Here is a 19,969-nt window from a genome sequence, read left to right as displayed (position 1 = left end):
ACCAGGGGGGTTTCTGATGATTAACTCTTTGTCTTCATAGAGGTTCATGTGACTGCACAGTGAGACAGGGGGTACATCTAGGGAGGACCCCCATAATTACTCCAGCCTATCAGGGGGGGGGCAGCCCCCAGTGATGCAGAGTTTCTTTGGGTTTTTAGGGTGACCTACAGGTGTATTAAGCCTCATCTTTGCTGCGAAGCCCCCGCACGTGCGTACGCCTCTCGGCAAAGAGCAGCAGTCGCCAGGCTGCGAGCGCTCATAGCCAGCGATTACCCCATTGTAGTGTGGTGTAGGCGAGCATATGCACGCCATAGATGCGGGCACACTAGTTGCACCATCCCTGCCGCCATGCGCTCGCAGCGTGGGATCGATGAGCGTGGGTAAGAAGTATTATGGCATTACCACGCTAATCACGGGACGGCGATAGAACCAGAGTCTGAGATAAAAAGCTTCATATAAATCATTTGAGGAGATGCAACTGGCCATTTAGGGGGTGGGCCGGGCTCGTTACATCATTAGGCCTCACCCTCATTAGGCCACACAATTAAAAATCGTGAGTCTATCACAGCACCCTACAGAGAGGTGACTATGGCTGATACAGAGCAGTTTTTTCCTAATAAAAATGACAACTTACTGATTACATTTTGTTTTCTGCATTATTTTATGACCGTGGACCTGGAAGCTGAAATCCGGGCGCACAGAGCACCCGGCGGCTCCTTCCTCCTATTACCAGTTATTGTGGTGACTAAATCTATAAGGATTCGATTCAAGTATCTTGTGGTTTCCTGTGTGTAAATGGGGAAGTTGTAGAGAAGATAATATGGGGAATGTATGTACATGTGGTGTGTGTGTGTGGGGTGTGTATGTGGAAGGAGGAGCTTGTATGTGTGTGTATGTGGTGTGTGTGTGGTGTGTGTGCGGTGTGTATGGGTGTGTGTGTGTGTGGTGTGTATGGGTGTGTATGTGGTGTGTGTGTGGTGTGTGTGTGTGTGTGGTGTGTGTGTGGTGTGTATGGGTGTGTGTGTGTGTGGTGTGTATGGGTGTGTGTGTGGTGTGTATGGGTGTGTGTGTGTGTGTGTGTGTGTATGGGTGTGGTGTGTGTGTGTGTGGTGTGTATGGGTGTGTGTGGTGTGTGTGTGGTGTGTATGGGTGTGTGTGGTGTGTGTGTGGTGTGTATGGGTGTGTGTGGTGTGTGTGTGGTGTGTATGGGTGTGTGTGTGTGTGGTGTGCATGGGTGTGTGTGTGTGTGTGGTGTGCATGGGTGTGTGTGTGTGTGTGGTGTGTATGGGTGTGTGTGTGTGTGTGGTGTGTATGGGTGTGTGTGTGTGTGGTGTGTATGGGTGTGTGTGGTGTGTGTGTGGTGTGTATGGGTGTGTGTGGTGTGTGTGTGGTGTGTATGGGTGTGTGTGGTGTGTGTGTGGTGTGTATGGGTGTGTGTGTGTGTGGTGTGCATGGGTGTGTGTGTGTGTGTGGTGTGCATGGGTGTGTGTGTGTGTGTGGTGTGTATGGGTGTGTGTGTGTGTGTGGTGTGTATGGGTGTGTGTGTGTGTGGTGTGTGTGTATGTGTGTGTGGTGCTCAGTGCCAGATTAAGGTCCTCATAGGCCTGGAGCTGTAATTTATGAAGGGCCTATTGTATACCGCCGCAGGGGGTGTGACTACTAATGTGGAGGTGTAACCAGTGATGTGAGGGTGTGGTCTGTGCCATGGGGTGTGGCTAACACCACGGAGGGCATAGCTACCGCGCCAACATTCTACCACATCAATCCTCTCCCGTCTGTGCTTATATGCAGCATACACCACCTGTTATATTATCACCGCTGAATAATCGCTACATACAGAGAACAATCTATGGTTTATACAATAAAGTGCTTTAACAGAAACATACCTGACAATTGCTAGTTTTCCAATATGTAATTATGATCAAAGTAAATATTAAATACAACTAAAATATGTGACCTGCACTTAAATTAAGCACAATGGGCCTCATTCAGAGTTGGTCGTTTGTTGCAAGCGGTCGCTCTGAATCAGGGTGGCCGCTTGCTTCCTGAATGGCCGCCTCCTTGTCGATCGTTAAGCTGTGGGTTAACACCCACAACTGTAACGACCGACATGGGTGATGGTCAAGACCATCGGGGCTTACGACCAGACCCTAGGGTAGGGTCTGGGCACTCGTAAGCCCCAGGGAGCTTCCTGCTCTGTTCGAGCAGGAAGTTCCCCTCTGAGATCAGCAATGATGGCCGCCCCCAAACGGCAAGCGTTCCGACTGGAACGCCTCCGTTTGGCCGGGCACGCCCCCGACCCACCCAGCAAATGGGACGAGCTGTCACTCAACATCGACAGCTCGCCCCGTCTGCTACGAGACCCCTAACGACGGAGCACCCGTCGTTAGCCGGGTCTCGCGCATGCGCACGACGGAGCCGGCTCCGTCGTGCGCGTGCGCTGTGGGGCAACATCGAGTCGGTTGTGAGTGCTCAGCGCTCATGACCGACTGAATGAGACCCAATGTGCCATCCAGACCTTACAGAGTGTAAAACCACAGGTAGTATTTGTAACCGGGAAAGTGCGGTCATGCTGCAGGGACCTCGCTCTTCATTGTATAGGTCCCTAGGACTCAATGTAATCACCAGAGATATTATCCCCTAACATAAAGCAGCGTGCTACCCCAATGCCCCTCCGTGGTGACGTATGGCGCTGCTCCGCACTGTTGTGGCTTTAGCAACCCCAGACGCCTGCAACTGCCCGTCGTGTGCGATGGAGAGAAGCCATGATGTGCCAGTCTGCCCGTCGTGTGCGATGAAGAGAGAAGCCATGATGTGCCACTCTGCCCGTCGTGTGCGATGGAGAGAAGCCATGATGTGCCAGTCTGCCCGTCGTGTGTGATGAAGAGAGAAGCCATGACGTGCCAGTCTGCCCGTCGTGTGCGATGGAGAGAAGCCATGATGTGCCAGTCTGCCCGTCATGTGATGAAGAGAGAAGCCATGATGTGCCAGTCTGCCCGTCGTGTGTGATGAAGAGAGAAGCCATGACGTGCCAGTCTGCCCGTCGTGTGTGATGAAGAGAGAAGCCATGATGTGCCAGTCTGCCCGTCGTGTGTGATGAAGAGAGAAGCCATGATGTGCCAGTCTGCCCGTCGTGTGCGATGAAGAGAGAAGCCATGATGTGCCAGTCTGCCCGTCGTGTGTGATGAAGAGAGAAGCCATGATGTGCCAGTCTGCCAGGCATGAATATAAAGATGGAAGCATAGAAACTTTGAGCCACATACTTGGGCTGGGTACAAAGTAAGGACCCGATATATTGGGCCATCGGTAAACACTGCATGATCCGGTGACCGAAGGCCCAATATACTGTTCACCGGCACCATGAACCCTTGCCGGCTTTGGCTGCTGGGTTGCTCCATTGGCTGTACATGCAGGCAGCCCCGATGAACAACCCGATATGTCGGACTGATCTACGGGAACAGACGACATATCGTCTAGTGTGTACCCGGTATGAGATGATGGAAAGTGACAACAAGGACAGAATATTCTTCCAGCACTTTGCAAATAGGCCAGTAAGGAGATTTGCATCCTATATAGTAAGAGCAGAGATCTCTGTACATACATATGCAAACATAAGGATAAGCCACCAGCCACGCCAAGGCATCCCTACTTTCTGGGATTGTACGCATTATAATAATAGCACCCACTTTGTATCATATGTTTATGTATTTCTAAAGTGAGAGCTAAATAACCTGGAGGCACCCCGAGAACCCCCAATATCGCACTAAAAGGATCAGCACACCCTCCAACTACTGATCCCATCCATGGAAAGTGACCGAAAAAACACATGCCAGCCGTGAAAACAAAATACCTACATACATACATACATACATATCTATATGCAGGCATACATGCATACATACAGGCATACATGCATACATACATACATACATACATGCATGCATACATACATACATGCATGCATACATACATACATGCATACATACATGCATACATACATGCATACATACATGCATACATACATACATACATACATACATACATACATACATGCATACATACCTACAGTACCAGGCAAAAGTTTGGGCACCTTCTCATTCAATGGTTTTTGTTCATTTCAATTATTTTCAACCTAGTAGATTAATACTGAAGACATGAAAACTATGAGAGACCACATATGGGATTATGTTGTAAACAAAAAAGGGTTAAACAAGTCAAAATATGTTGTATATTTTAGATTCCTCAGAGTATCCCCCTTCTGCTTGGATGACAGCTGGGCACACTTGGCTTTCTCTATATCAGCTCCATGACGTGGTCTCCTGGGATGGGTATGGAGTAACAGGTGTTGCCTCGTCAGGGGTCAGTCCATGGAATTACCCTCTTAATGTGTGTGAGAGCATCAGTTGTGTTGTGCAGAGGTAGGGTTAGTACATAGCGGATAAAGATGTGAAAATAATACATATATATGATTGGTTTTAAGCAGGGATCTGGCATTTTGTCTACACTATAACAAGAGGCACAATCCTAGGTAAGTCCTAATAATGTTTATACTGTAGTGCAGCTTAGGGGTGATATTTGGGGCGTGGGTCCCCTGGATTGCTTTGGTTGGGCGGCCTCAGGGCATGGCATTATAATCACATTTTCCTTTCTTGCACATTTAGCACCTCTATTGTTTGTGTAATATATATATATATTATTCTCACATCTTTGTCTGTCACCTCCCTACATGCAGCTGCTGCTCTTATCTATCCTGCAGCTTCATACACCGCACCTTTCCTTATTATAGCGGTGACCTGGGGCGGCTTAGCTGGGCTGGTTTGGGGGGTCCTGCGCTCTGGATTTGAACTCTAGTCTGTTAGGGACCTGCCCGAAAGAGGTTACCTGGATATGGTGGGTAGGCCCATAACCCTGGCCATGATTATGCTAAAAACCTCTATTTATTGCAAAATGTATTATTATATACAGTATAATGAGTAATGTGGGAGTTGTGCATCTGTAAATCTTTTTTGTATGTTTGCAACAATAGTCTCCACAGGTAGCACCTCCAATTATATATATATTATAACATTTTCAGCGTGTGCAGTCTAGGGCCCCCTTTCTACATACATACCATACTTGCCGACTTCCGGGAGGAAGCAGCCAGATCGGCATTACTGGGGGGGGGCGTGGCCAGCAAACGGGGGCAGAGCCAGCCAGATGACACATTTTGTGGGTGGAGAAGGGGCGGAGCCATGCGAGCGTGTCATTTTGGCCCCGCCCCCACTACACACTGCTGATATTACAGTGTGATGCAGGGGGCGGTGCCAAAATGACGCTAATCACGTCACCGCCCCCCTTTGCTGCCGCGGGTTTTACAAACAATTGGGGTGGGCCAGGAGGGGTTGGCGGCAGCCGGGAGACTTGACCGCTTCCCGGGAGGTCGGGAGCGGCACCCGATTTTCGGGAGGCTCCCAACCAAATCCGGAGGGTAGGTAAGTAAGATACATACCTATATATATACATACATACATACATTCTCACACTGGACCATCCATGGCGCTGCTTCACTACATGTGATGGGTCTCAGGAGATTTGGCGTAATGGAACACACACCACAAGGGAGCTGTACACAGAGAATGTGATTGGGATCTTACGGCACCATAGACGGTCCAGACTGGGTATTTAGCCTGGTAAGTATTATAGTTATATGCACTCTTCCTATGCCATACAAATATCACTCAATTATTTGCCATTGTATTATATTTACATATGTTTACAATATATATATACACAGTATAATATCTGTATTTATTTATATTACATATTTATTTTTTCTAACAGCGCTGATATATATATAATGATGTAATCAGTAGCGCCTCAGGCTGCCGTGCATTCTGCTTACTACTATATCAGTTAATAGCAGCAGCCAGACAGCAGGACCTGCATCTCGCCTCACTCGGGAGGATCACACACGCTGCCGGCCGGCCGTGCCTGTGCTAGTCTGACTGTGCACACGGCCGGGCTGCATCAAGAGTGCGGTGGTGGCGGGGCAGAACGTCCATGACATCACACGCCATGACATCACACGCCATGACATCACACGCCATGACATCTCGCAGCACGTAGGAGGTGCTGAGTGACTGTATGTAGGCGGCACATGGAGGGATAGTGAAGCCTTCCACTGCACCGCCAATATGCCGGCGGCCTGCAACCCCATGGCCCGCAGCCGGGAGGAGCGTGGACTCAGGCGGCAACAGCAGAATTCTGCAACAGTAAGAAAAAAAAAATCGGTCATGCTGTTCAGGGGCCTATTTTAATGGTGGGCCTGGAGCTACCACTCTAACCAGCTCCATTATTAATCCGGCTCTGGATTAATACAACAACTACACACTGTGACTTACAGCTCTGATATCACCATCACCAACTTCACACTGTGACTTACAGCTCTGATATTACCATCACCAACTTCACACTGTGACTTACAGCTCTGATATTACCATCACCAACTACACACTGTGACTTACAGCTCTGATATCACCAACACCAACTACACACTGTGACTTACAGCGCTGATATTACCATCACCAGCTTCACACTGTGACTTACAGCGCTGATATTACCATCACCAACTACACACTGTGACTTACAGCTCTGATATCACCATCACCAACTTCACACTGTGACTTACAGCTCTGATACTACCAACACCAACTTCACACTGTGACTTACAGCGCTGATATTACCATCACCAGCTTCACACTGTGACTTACAGCGCTGATATTACCATCACCAACTTCACACTGTGACTTACAGCTCTGATATTACCATCACCAACTACACACTGTGACTTACAGCTCTGATATCACCAACACCAACTACACACTGTGACTTACAGCGCTGATATTACCATCACCAGCTTCACACTGTGACTTACAGCGCTGATATTACCATCACCAACTACACACTGTGACTTACAGCTCTGATATCACCATCACCAACTTCACACTGTGACTTACAGCTCTGATATCACCATCACCAACTTCACACTGTGACTTACAGCTCTGATACTACCAACACCAACTACACACTGTGACTTACAGCGCTGATATTACCATCACCAGCTTCACACTGTGACTTACAGCGCTGATATTACCATCACCAACTACACACTGTGACTTACAGCTCTGATATTACCATCACCAACTACACACTGTGACTTACAGCGCTGATATCACCATCACCAACTACACACTGTGACTTACAGCTCTGATATTACCATCACCAACTACACACTGTGACTTACAGCTCTGATATTACCATCACCAACTTCACACTGTGACTTACAGCGCTGATATTACCATCACCAACTACACACTGTGACTTACAGCTCTGATATCACCATCACCAACTACACACTGTGACTTACAGCTCTGATATTACCATCACCAACTACACACTGTGACTTACAGCGCTGATATCACCATCACCAACTTCACACTGTGACTTACAGCGCTGATATTACCATCACCAACTTCACACTGTGACTTACAGCTCTGATATTACCATCACCAACTACACACTGTGACTTACAGCGCTGATATTACCATCACCAACTTCACACTGTGACTTACAGCTCTGATATTACCATCACCAACTTCACACTGTGACTTACAGCTCTGATATTACCATCACCAACTACACACTGTGACTTACAGCTCTGATATCACCAACACCAACTACACACTGTGACTTACAGCGCTGATATTACCATCACCAGCTTCACACTGTGACTTACAGCGCTGATATTACCATCACCAACTACACACTGTGACTTACAGCTCTGATATTACCATCACCAACTACACACTGTGACTTACAGCGCTGATATCACCATCACCAACTTCACACTGTGACTTACAGCTCTGATATCACCATCACCAACTTCACACTGTGACTTACAGCTCTGATACTACCAACACCAACTACACACTGTGACTTACAGCGCTGATATTACCATCACCAGCTTCACACTGTGACTTACAGCGCTGATATTACCATCACCAACTACACACTGTGACTTACAGCACTGATATCACCATCACCAACTTCACACTGTGACTTACAGCTCTGATACTACCAACACCAACTACACACTGTGACTTACAGCGCTGATATTACCATCACCAGCTTCACACTGTGACTTACAGCGCTGATATTACCATCACCAACTACACACTGTGACTTACAGCACTGATATCACCATCACCAACTTCACACTGTGACTTACAGCGCTGATATCACCATCACCAACTACACACTGTGACTTACAGCTCTGATATTACCATCACCAACTACACACTGTGACTTACAGCTCTGATATTACCATCACCAACTTCACACTGTGACTTACAGCGCTGATATTACCATCACCAACTACACACTGTGACTTACAGCTCTGATATCACCATCACCAACTACACACTGTGACTTACAGCTCTGATATTACCATCACCAACTACACACTGTGACTTACAGCGCTGATATCACCATCACCAACTTCACACTGTGACTTACAGCGCTGATATTACCATCACCAACTACACACTGTGACTTACAGCGCTGATATCACCATCACCAACTACACACTGTGACTTACAGCGCTGATATTACCATCACCAACTTCACACTGTGACTTACAGCTCTGATATTACCATCACCAACTACACACTGTGACTTACAGCGCTGATATTACCATCACCAACTACACACTGTGACTTACAGCTCTGATATTACCATCACCAACTTCACACTGTGACTTACAGCTCTGATATTACCATCACCAACTACACACTGTGACTTACAGCTCTGATATTACCATCACCAACTACACACTGTGACTTACAGCGCTGATATTACCATCACCAACTTCACACTGTGACTTACAGCTCTGATATTACCATCACCAACTTCACACTGTGACTTACAGCTCTGATATTACCATCACCAACTTCACACTGTGACTTACAGCTCTGATATTACCATCACCAACTTCACACTGTGACTTACAGCTCTGATATTACCATCACCAACTACACACTGTGACTTACAGCTCTGATATTACCATCACCAACTTCACACTGTGACTTACAGCTCTGATATTACCATCACCAACTTCACACTGTGACTTACAGCTCTGATATTACCATCACCAACTTCACACTGTGACTTACAGCTCTGATATTACCATCACCAACTTCACACTGTGACTTACAGCTCTGATATTACCATCACCAACTTCACACTGTGACTTACAGCTCTGATATTACCATCACCAACTACACACTGTGACTTACAGCTCTGATATTACCATCACCAACTTCACACTGTGACTTACAGCTCTGATATTACCATCACCAACTACACACTGTGACTTACAGCTCTGATATTACCATCACCAACTACACACTGTGACTTACAGCTCTGATATTACCATCACCAACTTCACACTGTGACTTACAGCTCTGACATTACCATCACCAACTTCACACTGTGACTTACAGCTCTGATATTACCATCACCAACTTCACACTGTGACTTACAGCGCTGATATTACCATCACCAACTACACACTGTGACTTACAGCTCTGATATTACCATCACCAACTACACACTGTGACTTACAGCGCTGATATTACCATCACCAACTTCACACTGTGACTTACAGCTCTGATATCACCATCACCAACTACACACTGTGACTTACAGCTCTGATATTACCACCATCACACTGTGACTTACAGCGCTGATATTACCATCACCAACTTCACACTGTGACTTACAGCTCTGATATTACCATCACCAACTACACACTGTGACTTACAGCTCTGATATCACCTTCACCAACTTCATACTGTGACTTACAGCTCTGATATTACCATCACCAACTTCACACTGTGACTTACAGCTCTGATATTACCATCACCAACTTCACACTGTGACTTACAGCGCTGATATTACCATCACCAACTTCACACTGTGACTTACAGCGCTGATATTACCATCACCAACTTCACACTGTGACTTACAGCGCTGATATCACCATCACCAACTTCATACTGTGACTTACAGCGCTGATATTACCATCACCAACTTCACACTGTGACTTACAGCTCTGATATTACCATCACCAACTACACACTGTGACTTACAGCGCTGATATTACCATCACCAACTTCACACTGTGACTTACAGCGCTGATATTACCATCACCAACTTCACACTGTGACTTACAGCGCTGATATCACCATCACCAACTACACACTGTGACTTACAGCGCTGATATTACCATCACCAACTTCACACTGTGACTTACAGCTCTGATATTACCATCACCAACTTCACACTGTGACTTACAGCGCTGATATTACCATCACCAACTTCACACTGTGACTTACAGCGCTGATATTACCATCACCAACTTCACACTGTGACTTACAGCGCTGATATCACCATCACCAACTACACACTGTGACTTACAGCTCTGATATCACCATCACCAACTACACACTGTGACTTACAGCGCTGATATTACCATCACCAACTTCACACTGTGACTTACAGCGCTGATATCACCATCACCAACTTCACACTGTGACTTACAGCTCTGATATCACCATCACCAACTTCACACTGTGACTTACAGCGCTGATATTACCATCACCAACTTCACACTGTGACTTACAGCTCTGATATTACCATCACCAACTTCACACTGTGACTTACAGCGCTGATATTACCATCACCAACTTCACACTGTGACTTACAGCGCTGATATTACCATCACCAACTTCACACTGTGACTTACAGCTCTGATATTACCATCACCAACTTCACACTGTGACTTACAGCGCTGATATTACCATCACCAACTTCACACTGACTTACAGCGCTGATATTACCATCACCAACTTCACACTGACTTACAGCGCTGATATCACCATCACCAACTTCACACTGTGACTTACAGCGCTGATATCACCAACACCAACTTCACACTGTGACTTACAGCGCTGATATCACCATCACCAACTTCACACTGTGACTTACAGCTCTGATATCACCATCACCAACTTCACACTGTGACTTACAGCTCTGATATTACCATCACCAACTTCACACTGTGACTTACAGCTCTGATATCACCATCACCAACTTCACACTGTGACTTACAGCTCTGATATCACCATCACCAACTTCACACTGTGACTTACAGCTCTGATATCACCATCACCAACTTCACACTGTGACTTACAGCGCTGATATTACCATCACCAACTTCACACTGTGACTTACAGCGCTGATATTACCATCACCAACTTCACACTGTGACTTACAGCGCTGATATTACCATCACCAACTTCACACTGTGACTTACAGCGCTGATATTACCATCACCAACTACACACTGTGACTTACAGCGCTGATATTACCAACTTCACACTGTGACTTACAGCTCTGATATTACCATCACCAACTACACACTGTGACTTACAGCTCTGATATTACCATCACCAACTTCACACTGTGACTTACAGCGCTGATATTACCATCACCAACTACACACTGTGACTTACAGCTCTGATATCACCATCACCAACTTCACACTGTGACTTACAGCTCTGATATTACCAACTTCACACTGTGACTTACAGCTCTGATATTACCATCACCAACTTCACACTGTGACTTACAGCGCTGATATCACTATCACCAACTACAAACTGTGACTTACAGCGCTGATATTACCATCACCAACTTCACACTGTGACTTACAGCGCTGATATCACCAACTTCACACTGTGACTTACAGCGCTGATATCACTATCACCAACTACAAACTGTGACTTACAGCGCTGATATCACCATCACCAACTTCACACTGTGACTTACAGCGCTGATATCACCAACTTCACACTGTGACTTACAGCGCTGATATCACCATCACCAACTTCACACTGTGACTTACAGCGCTGATATCACCATCACCAACTACACACTGTGACTTACAGCTCTGATATTACCATCACCAACTACACACTGTGACTTACAGCTCTGATATTACCATCACCAACTTCACACTGTGACTTACAGCTCTGATATTACCATCACCAACTACACACTGTGACTTACAGCGCTGATATCACCATCACCAACTACACACTGTGACTTACAGCTCTGATATTACCATCACCAACTTCACACTGTGACTTACAGCGCTGATATTACCATCACCAACTACACACTGTGACTTACAGCTCTGATATTACCATCACCAACTTCACACTGTGACTTACAGCGCTGATATCACCATCACCAACTTCACACTGTGACTTACAGCGCTGATATCACCATCACCAACTTCACACTGTGACTTACAGCGCTGATATTACCATCACCAACTACACACTGTGACTTACAGCGCTGATATTACCATCACCAACTTCACACTGTGACTTACAGCTCTGATATTACCATCACCAACTTCACACTGTGACTTACAGCTCTGATATTACCATCACCAACTTCACACTGTGACTTACAGCGCTGATATCACTATCACCAACTACACACTGTGACTTACAGCTCTGATATTACCATCACCAACTTCACACTGTGACTTACAGCTCTGATATTACCAACTTCACACTGTGACTTACAGCGCTGACATTACCATCACCAACTACACACTGTGACTTACATAGCTGATATTACCATCACCAACTTCACACTGTGACTTACAGCTCTGATATTACCAACTTCACACTGTGACTTACAGCGCTGATATCACTATCACCAACTACAAACTGTGACTTACAGCGCTGATATTACCATCACCAACTTCACACTGTGACTTACAGCGCTGATATCACTATCACCAACTACACACTGTGACTTACAGCTCTGATATTACCATCACCAACTTCACACTGTGACTTACAGCTCTGATATTACCATCACCAACTTCACACTGTGACTTACAGCTCTGATATTACCATCACCAACTACACACTGTGACTTACAGCTCTGATATTACCATCACCAACTTCACACTGTGACTTACAGCGCTGATATTACCATCACCAACTACACACTGTGACTTACAGCGCTGATATTACCATCACCAACTACACACTGTGACTTACAGCGCTGATATTACCAACACCAACTTCACACTGTGACTTACAGCTCTGATATTACCATCACCAACTACACACTGTGACTTACAGCGCTGATATTACCATCACCAACTACACACTGTGACTTACAGCGCTGATATTACCAACACCAACTTCACACTGTGACTTACAGCTCTGACATCACCATCACCAACTTCACACTGTGACTTACAGCGCTGATATTAACGTCAACTACACACTGTGACTTACAGCGCTGATATTAACGTCAACTTCACACTGTGACTTACAGCTCTGATATTACCATCACCAACTACACACTGTGACTTACAGCTCTGACATTACCATCACCAACTTCACACTGTGACTTACAGCTCTGATATTACCATCACCAACTACACACTGTGACTTACAGCTCTGATATTACCATCACCAACTTCACACTGTGACTTACAGCGCTGACATTACCATCACCAACTTCACACTGTGACTTACAGCGCTGATATTACCATCACCAACTTCACACTGTGACTTACAGCGCTGATATTACCAACACCAACTTCACACTGTGACTTACAGCTCTGACATCACCATCACCAACTTCACACTGTGACTTACAGCGCTGATATTAACGTCAACTACACACTGTGACTTACAGCGCTGATATTAACGTCAACTTCACACTGTGACTTACAGCTCTGATATTACCATCACCAACTACACACTGTGACTTACAGCGCTGACATTACCATCACCAACTTCACACTGTGACTTACAGCGCTGATATTACCATCACCAACTTCACACTGTGACTTACAGCGCTGATATTAACGTCAACTACACACTGTGACTTACAGCGCTGATATTAACGTCAACTTCACACTGTGACTTACAGCTCTGATATTACCATCACCAACTACACACTGTGACTTACAGCTCTGATATTACCATCACCAACTACACACTGTGACTTACAGCGCTGATATTACCATCACCAACTACACACTGTGACTTACAGCGCTGACATTACCATCACCAACTACACACTGTGACTTACAGCTCTGATATTACCATCACCAACTACACACTGTGACTTACAGCTGTGATATTACCATCACCAACTTCACACTGTGACTTACAGCTCTGATATTACCATCACCAACTTCATACTGTGACTTACAGCGCTGATATCACCATCACCAACTACACACTGTGACTTACAGCGCTGATATCACCAACACCAACTTCACACTGTGACTTACAGCTCTGATATTACCAACTTCACACTGTGACTTACAGCTCTGATATTACCATCACCAACTTCACACTGTGACTTACAGCTCTGATATTAACGTCAACTTCACATTGCAACAGTGGCACGGCACCTACTGAAAGTAATTGTTTAGCACAGTACCTCTGCCTGGCCTGCCTGCACAGTACCTCTGCCTGGCCTGCCTGCACAGAACCTCTGCCTGGCCTGCCTGCACAGTACCTCTGCCTGGCCTGCCTGCACAGTACCTCTGCCTGGCCTGCCTGCACAGTACCTCTGCCTGGCCTGCCTGCACAGTACCTCTGCCTGGCCTGCCTGCACAGTACCTCTGCCTGGCCTGCCTGCACAGTACCTCTGCCTGGCCTGCCTGCACAGAACCTCTGCCTGGCCTGCCTGCACAGTACCTCTGCCTGGCCTGCCTTCACAGTACCTCTGCCTGGCCTGCCTGCACAGTACCTCTGCCTGGCCTGCCTGCACAGTACCTCTGCCTGGCCTGCCTGCACAGCGTTCACACACAAGACAAGTTTTTTTTAATTTTTTTTTTTCTTTTTAAACAAATGACCACAAGATCAGACAGGTGTGGTATGGGATGTGCCAACGCTCGGGATCCCGGTGGTTAGAATCCCGATGCCAGCATCCCAACAGGGTTAGCATACTGAGACTTGTTGGTTTGTATGCTAACCCTCCCCATCTCCGTACCCTATCCCACCCTCACTGGTACCTGACCCCAACCCATACATGCCTAGCCTCCCGAAATGGTGGGGAGCCTCCCGAAAATCGGTTTGTAGCTCCCGACCTGCCAGAAGAGGGGGCAAGTCCACCTGCACACACCTCTTGCGTCCGCTCCCCCCATCGTCATCACCACTTACCTGGTCAAAGTGGCTGGGCCAGGGATTCTGATAACGCGATTTACGCTGAATCGCGCCATCCTGGCCCCGCTCCTGGCAACACAACGCCGATAATATATGCGTTGTGTAGCAGGGGCAGGGCCGTGATGACACGATGATGTGGCCACGCCCCCTGTTCCGCCCCCGAAAATGGGTCATGCCCCCTTTCTCCCCCACTGCTGTGCCGAGCTGGCTGCCTCCCGGAAGAGGCAGCCACATTGCCGTCAAGTATGCCCTAACCTAGTGCCTAAACCTAAACCTCCCCCTCCCCACACCCTAAATTTAACCCTCCCCTTAATGCCTAACCCTAACCCATAAACTTAACCCTCCTACTTACCTTCTGTATCCCGGCGGTCGGGATCCTAGCACTGGGATTCTGACGGGCCGAGATTCCGGTGCTAGTAATGTTTTTTTTTTAATAACACACACAACGTCCCTTGGAAAAAAGAGGCACAAGGCTAATGACACTGTTATTAATTACACACAGTGCCTGAGGCTTGTACACAATGTTCCCAGAGTTTATCTGTAATGAATGTCAGACACAGCGTCCCAGCTATTACTGGCTTTAGGTACAATACTGCGGCTGAGTAACCACTAACCACACTTTGTTTTCCCAAAATTTCAGGGAGCCCTTCCCGCCCACCCTATCTCCATCGGATCTCCTTGCCAAATGGCGCCCAAACACGAAGGAGGGACTTTTCCATGCTATCCAAAATACTGCAAGAGCCGACGCCAAGAAGATTATGTTTTGCCTCGTTTTGGGTTCCGAGCCTGATGGAGATAAAAAAGTCAGTAATTGTATCCCGTCATATAATGTCGCTGAAATGTGAGGGGGGGTTCGGTTACAAGAAAACTAAACTCACTCATCTCTACTAGTATTATTATTATTACTACTATTATTACCATTATTATTTACTATTATTACAATTATTACTTACTATTACAATTATTATTATTACTATTATTATTATTATTATTATTACTATTATTACCATTATTATTTACTATTATTACAATTATTACTATTATTAGTATTATTACCATTATTATTTACTATTATTACAATTATTATTACTATTATTACCATTATTATTACCATTATTATTACCATTATTATTTACTATTATTATTATTATTACAATTACTATTATTATTACTATTAGTAAAACTGCTATTAATTATTATTATTATTATTATTACTATTACCATTATTATTGCTATTATTATTATTATTATTATTATTATTATTATTACTATTACTATTTACTATTATTATTATTACAATTACTATTATTATTACTATTAGTAAAACTGCTATTATTACTATTATTATTATTATTATTATTACAATTACTATTATTATTACTATTAGTAAAACTGCTATTATTATTACTATTACCATTATTATTTACTATTATTATTATTACAATTACTATTATTATTGCTATTATTATTATTATTATTATTATTATTATTACTATTACCATTATTATTGCTATTAATATTATTATTATTATTATTACTATTACTATTTACTATTATTATTATTACAATTACTATTATTATTACTATTAGTAAAACTGCTATTAATTACTATTATTATTATTATTATTATTATTACTATTACCATTATTATTGCTATTATTATTATTATTACTATTACTATTTACTATTATTATTATTACAATTACTATTATTATTACTATTAGTAAAACTGCTATTACTATTATTATTATTATTACTATTACCATTATTATTTACTATTATTATTATTACAATTACTATTATTATTACTATTAGTAAAACTGCTATTATTACTATTATTATTATTACTATTACCATTATTATTTACTATTATTATTATTACAATTACTATTATTATTACTATTAGTAAAACTGCTATTACTATTATTATTATTATTATTATTACTACTATTACCATTATTATTGCTATTATTATTAATTTTACTATTACTACTATTATTATCATCCCAGTGTCATTGTCTGTGCCTCTGGGTTAGGAATGGCCATCGGTGGGCTAACTATCGATGATACCATTGGTGGTTAACCTTGATGGTATGAAACCATTGACAGGGAACCATGGATAGTCGGGAATGTGCGCAGGTGTCTGACCCGTTCTGTGCATGTGCAGTACGGGGTGATGCGTGATCACATGGAGAGCAGCAGCAGTGATTGGGGGCGGCGACAGCCTCCGTTTCCCAAAACAGAGACGTGTTGCTGCCATTGGGGGGGGAGAAGAGGCCCGAATCTCCATCGGCTGATAGAGATTTCCTGGCCTCATTCTTGTATCTGCGGCGCCTGTCTTTGCGTGACCCCATGAGTCACTTAGCCGGCTAATGTTGCCGCAGATTATCCAATGCCGCGTCCTTGGATGCAGCTCGGAGAAGTAATGCATGCAGCAGGCGTGACTCCTCCTTCTGCATTACCATAATTGCAAGGACGGGATTGTGTGCAGCTGCTTGTGTCCAGCTTTGCGATTCTGTGCCCCTAACTAATAACTATGCCCTCACCTGCCCCAGACAACGTGTGCAATAATGAGGCTGCGTGATAATATAATACTCTCACTATGATAATACAATACTCTCACCATGATAATACAAACACGTTATAATGCTACAGCTTACACACAGGACTGGCAGAGGTCACTCCTATCCCAGGACTCTCCGGGGACTTACACATCTCTCTCTGCTGGAAGGATTTCCTAGTCTTGGCCAGTTGCACGTTAGATGTTCAGTTCTCCGGCTACTCTACTTCTGAGTACTTATTTATCCGGACCAGGGACTGTGCCGGGAGAGCAGGGACTGTGCCGGGAGACCAGGGACTGTGCCGGGAGACCAGGGACTGTGCCGGGAGACCAGGGACTGTGCCGGGAGACCAGGCAGCTGCTGACTGAGCCCAGAAGCTATTCCTTGTATATAGATAACTTTGTGGGTAGACTCCTGTGTGCAGGGTCTGTGTCTCTGGGTATACCTCATGTTTAGGGCACGTACCTGTAGGCAGGTGTGTAACAGGCTGCTGGCCCCTCTGCTGTCGGATAATGATGGTCTCACACTGCGATGCTGGGGAACAGTACCTGACACATGGGGCTAAACTCTCGGTTTCGTTTCCTACATTCAGCCTCCTAGTTTCTCCCCCTCCCTTCCACAAACCACCGTACCTCCCTCTCCCCACATCCTCTCTACTAACTGTCCCTGCCAGCCAGACACACACGCCATTGCCTGGGGGCTGAAATACAGCATTATATTATATACACACATATAACACACACACACACACACACACACACACACACACATTATGTATATATATATTAGAGATGTGCGCAGTTTTAAATTTAAAGGAGACCTGAGCTGGGACTCGGTAACTCGGATGCCCAAAGTTCGGGTGTGTATGATTTTCAGCAATACTGAACCGCACCTACAGTATATATAATATATATCAGAGATGAGCGGTTCGGTTCTACTCAGTTCTTTTCGCCATAGAACCAAAAGTTTGGAATTGCTGTATGTTAGTGGTTAGAGCACGGGAGAGCTGGACAGACAATAAGGTGCACATGTAATACACACACACACATATGTGCAAACAGACATGCAGTATATAGAATTATGCAAACATACAGTATACAGGGCATCCGGAAAGTATTCACAGCGCTTCACTTTTTCCACATTTTGTTATGTTACAGCCTTACTCCAAAATGGAATAAATTAATTTTTGTCCTCAAAATACTACACACACTACCCATAATGACAACGTGTAAAAAGATTTGAGTTATAATTTATAAACACAACTAATGAATCCAATTACACACACACACACGGGTATACCGCCACATACTAGAGGTCAGATTAGTTGCAGCAAACAGCTCAATAAATGGACGCTCTGGGGGCTGCATACGCTGGACGTCTGCAGCATCTACAGGACACTCTGGGAGGGACTGCAGCAGGGGGCCATTCCAAACACCCTGTTACCCAGATCCATGTACCGTGGGACAGTAACAAGGCTCTGCTTTCTGTGCTGCGGAACCGCTCGTACACCCACTTACAACAAATTGTAACATCATTATTTATTCATAGATTACACTGCGCAGGACGCCTGCGATATATATCACACAGAATAACACATGAGCAGGAAGCAGAACGAGTACTGTATGCTATAACACATTACACTGCGCAGGACGCCTGCGATATATATCACACAGAATAACACATGAGCAGGAAGCAGAACGAGTACTGTATGCTATAACACATTACACTGCGCAGGACGCCTGCGTTATATATATCACACAGAATAACACATGAGCAGGAAGCAGAACGAGTACTGTATGCTATAACACATTACACTGCGCAGGACGCCTGCGTTATATATATCACACAGAATAACACATGAGCAGGAAGCAGAACGAGTACTGTATGCTATAACACATTACACTGCGCAGGACGCCTGCGTTATATATCACACAGAATAACACATGAGCAGGAAGCAGAACGAGTACTGTATACTATAACACATTACACTGCGCAGGACGCCTGCATTATATATATCACACAGAATAACACATGAGCAGGAAGCAGAACGAGTACTGTATACTATAACACATTACACTGCGCAGGATGCCTGCA

General features: G+C 44.8%; 1 protein-coding gene across 2 annotated transcripts in view; it reads right to left on the bottom strand.

The window, feature by feature from the left end:
• LOC148453569 (cornifelin homolog) overlaps positions 1-18,418 on the bottom strand; it is a 72,249-nt gene extending 53,831 nt beyond the window's left edge. Inside the window, exon 1 of one of the 2 annotated variants that reach the window (XM_088461980.1) lies at positions 18,341-18,418. The gene's annotated coding sequence lies outside the window, so the exon portion shown is untranslated. Of the gene's footprint in view, positions 1-15,666; positions 15,713-18,340 lie in introns of those variants that run through there. The other variant, XM_088461981.1, reaches the window with a different exon arrangement.
• Between the last annotated feature and the right edge of the window lie 1,551 nt (positions 18,419-19,969).

The sequence above is a fragment of the Taudactylus pleione genome, unplaced genomic scaffold (genome assembly GCF_031769625.1).
Source record: "Taudactylus pleione unplaced genomic scaffold, aTauple2 ptg001129l, whole genome shotgun sequence".
Classification (NCBI taxonomy): Eukaryota; Metazoa; Chordata; class Amphibia; order Anura; family Myobatrachidae; genus Taudactylus; species Taudactylus pleione.
Note: the sequence above shows the minus strand (reverse complement) of the source record. Positions and strands in the feature narration are given on the sequence as shown.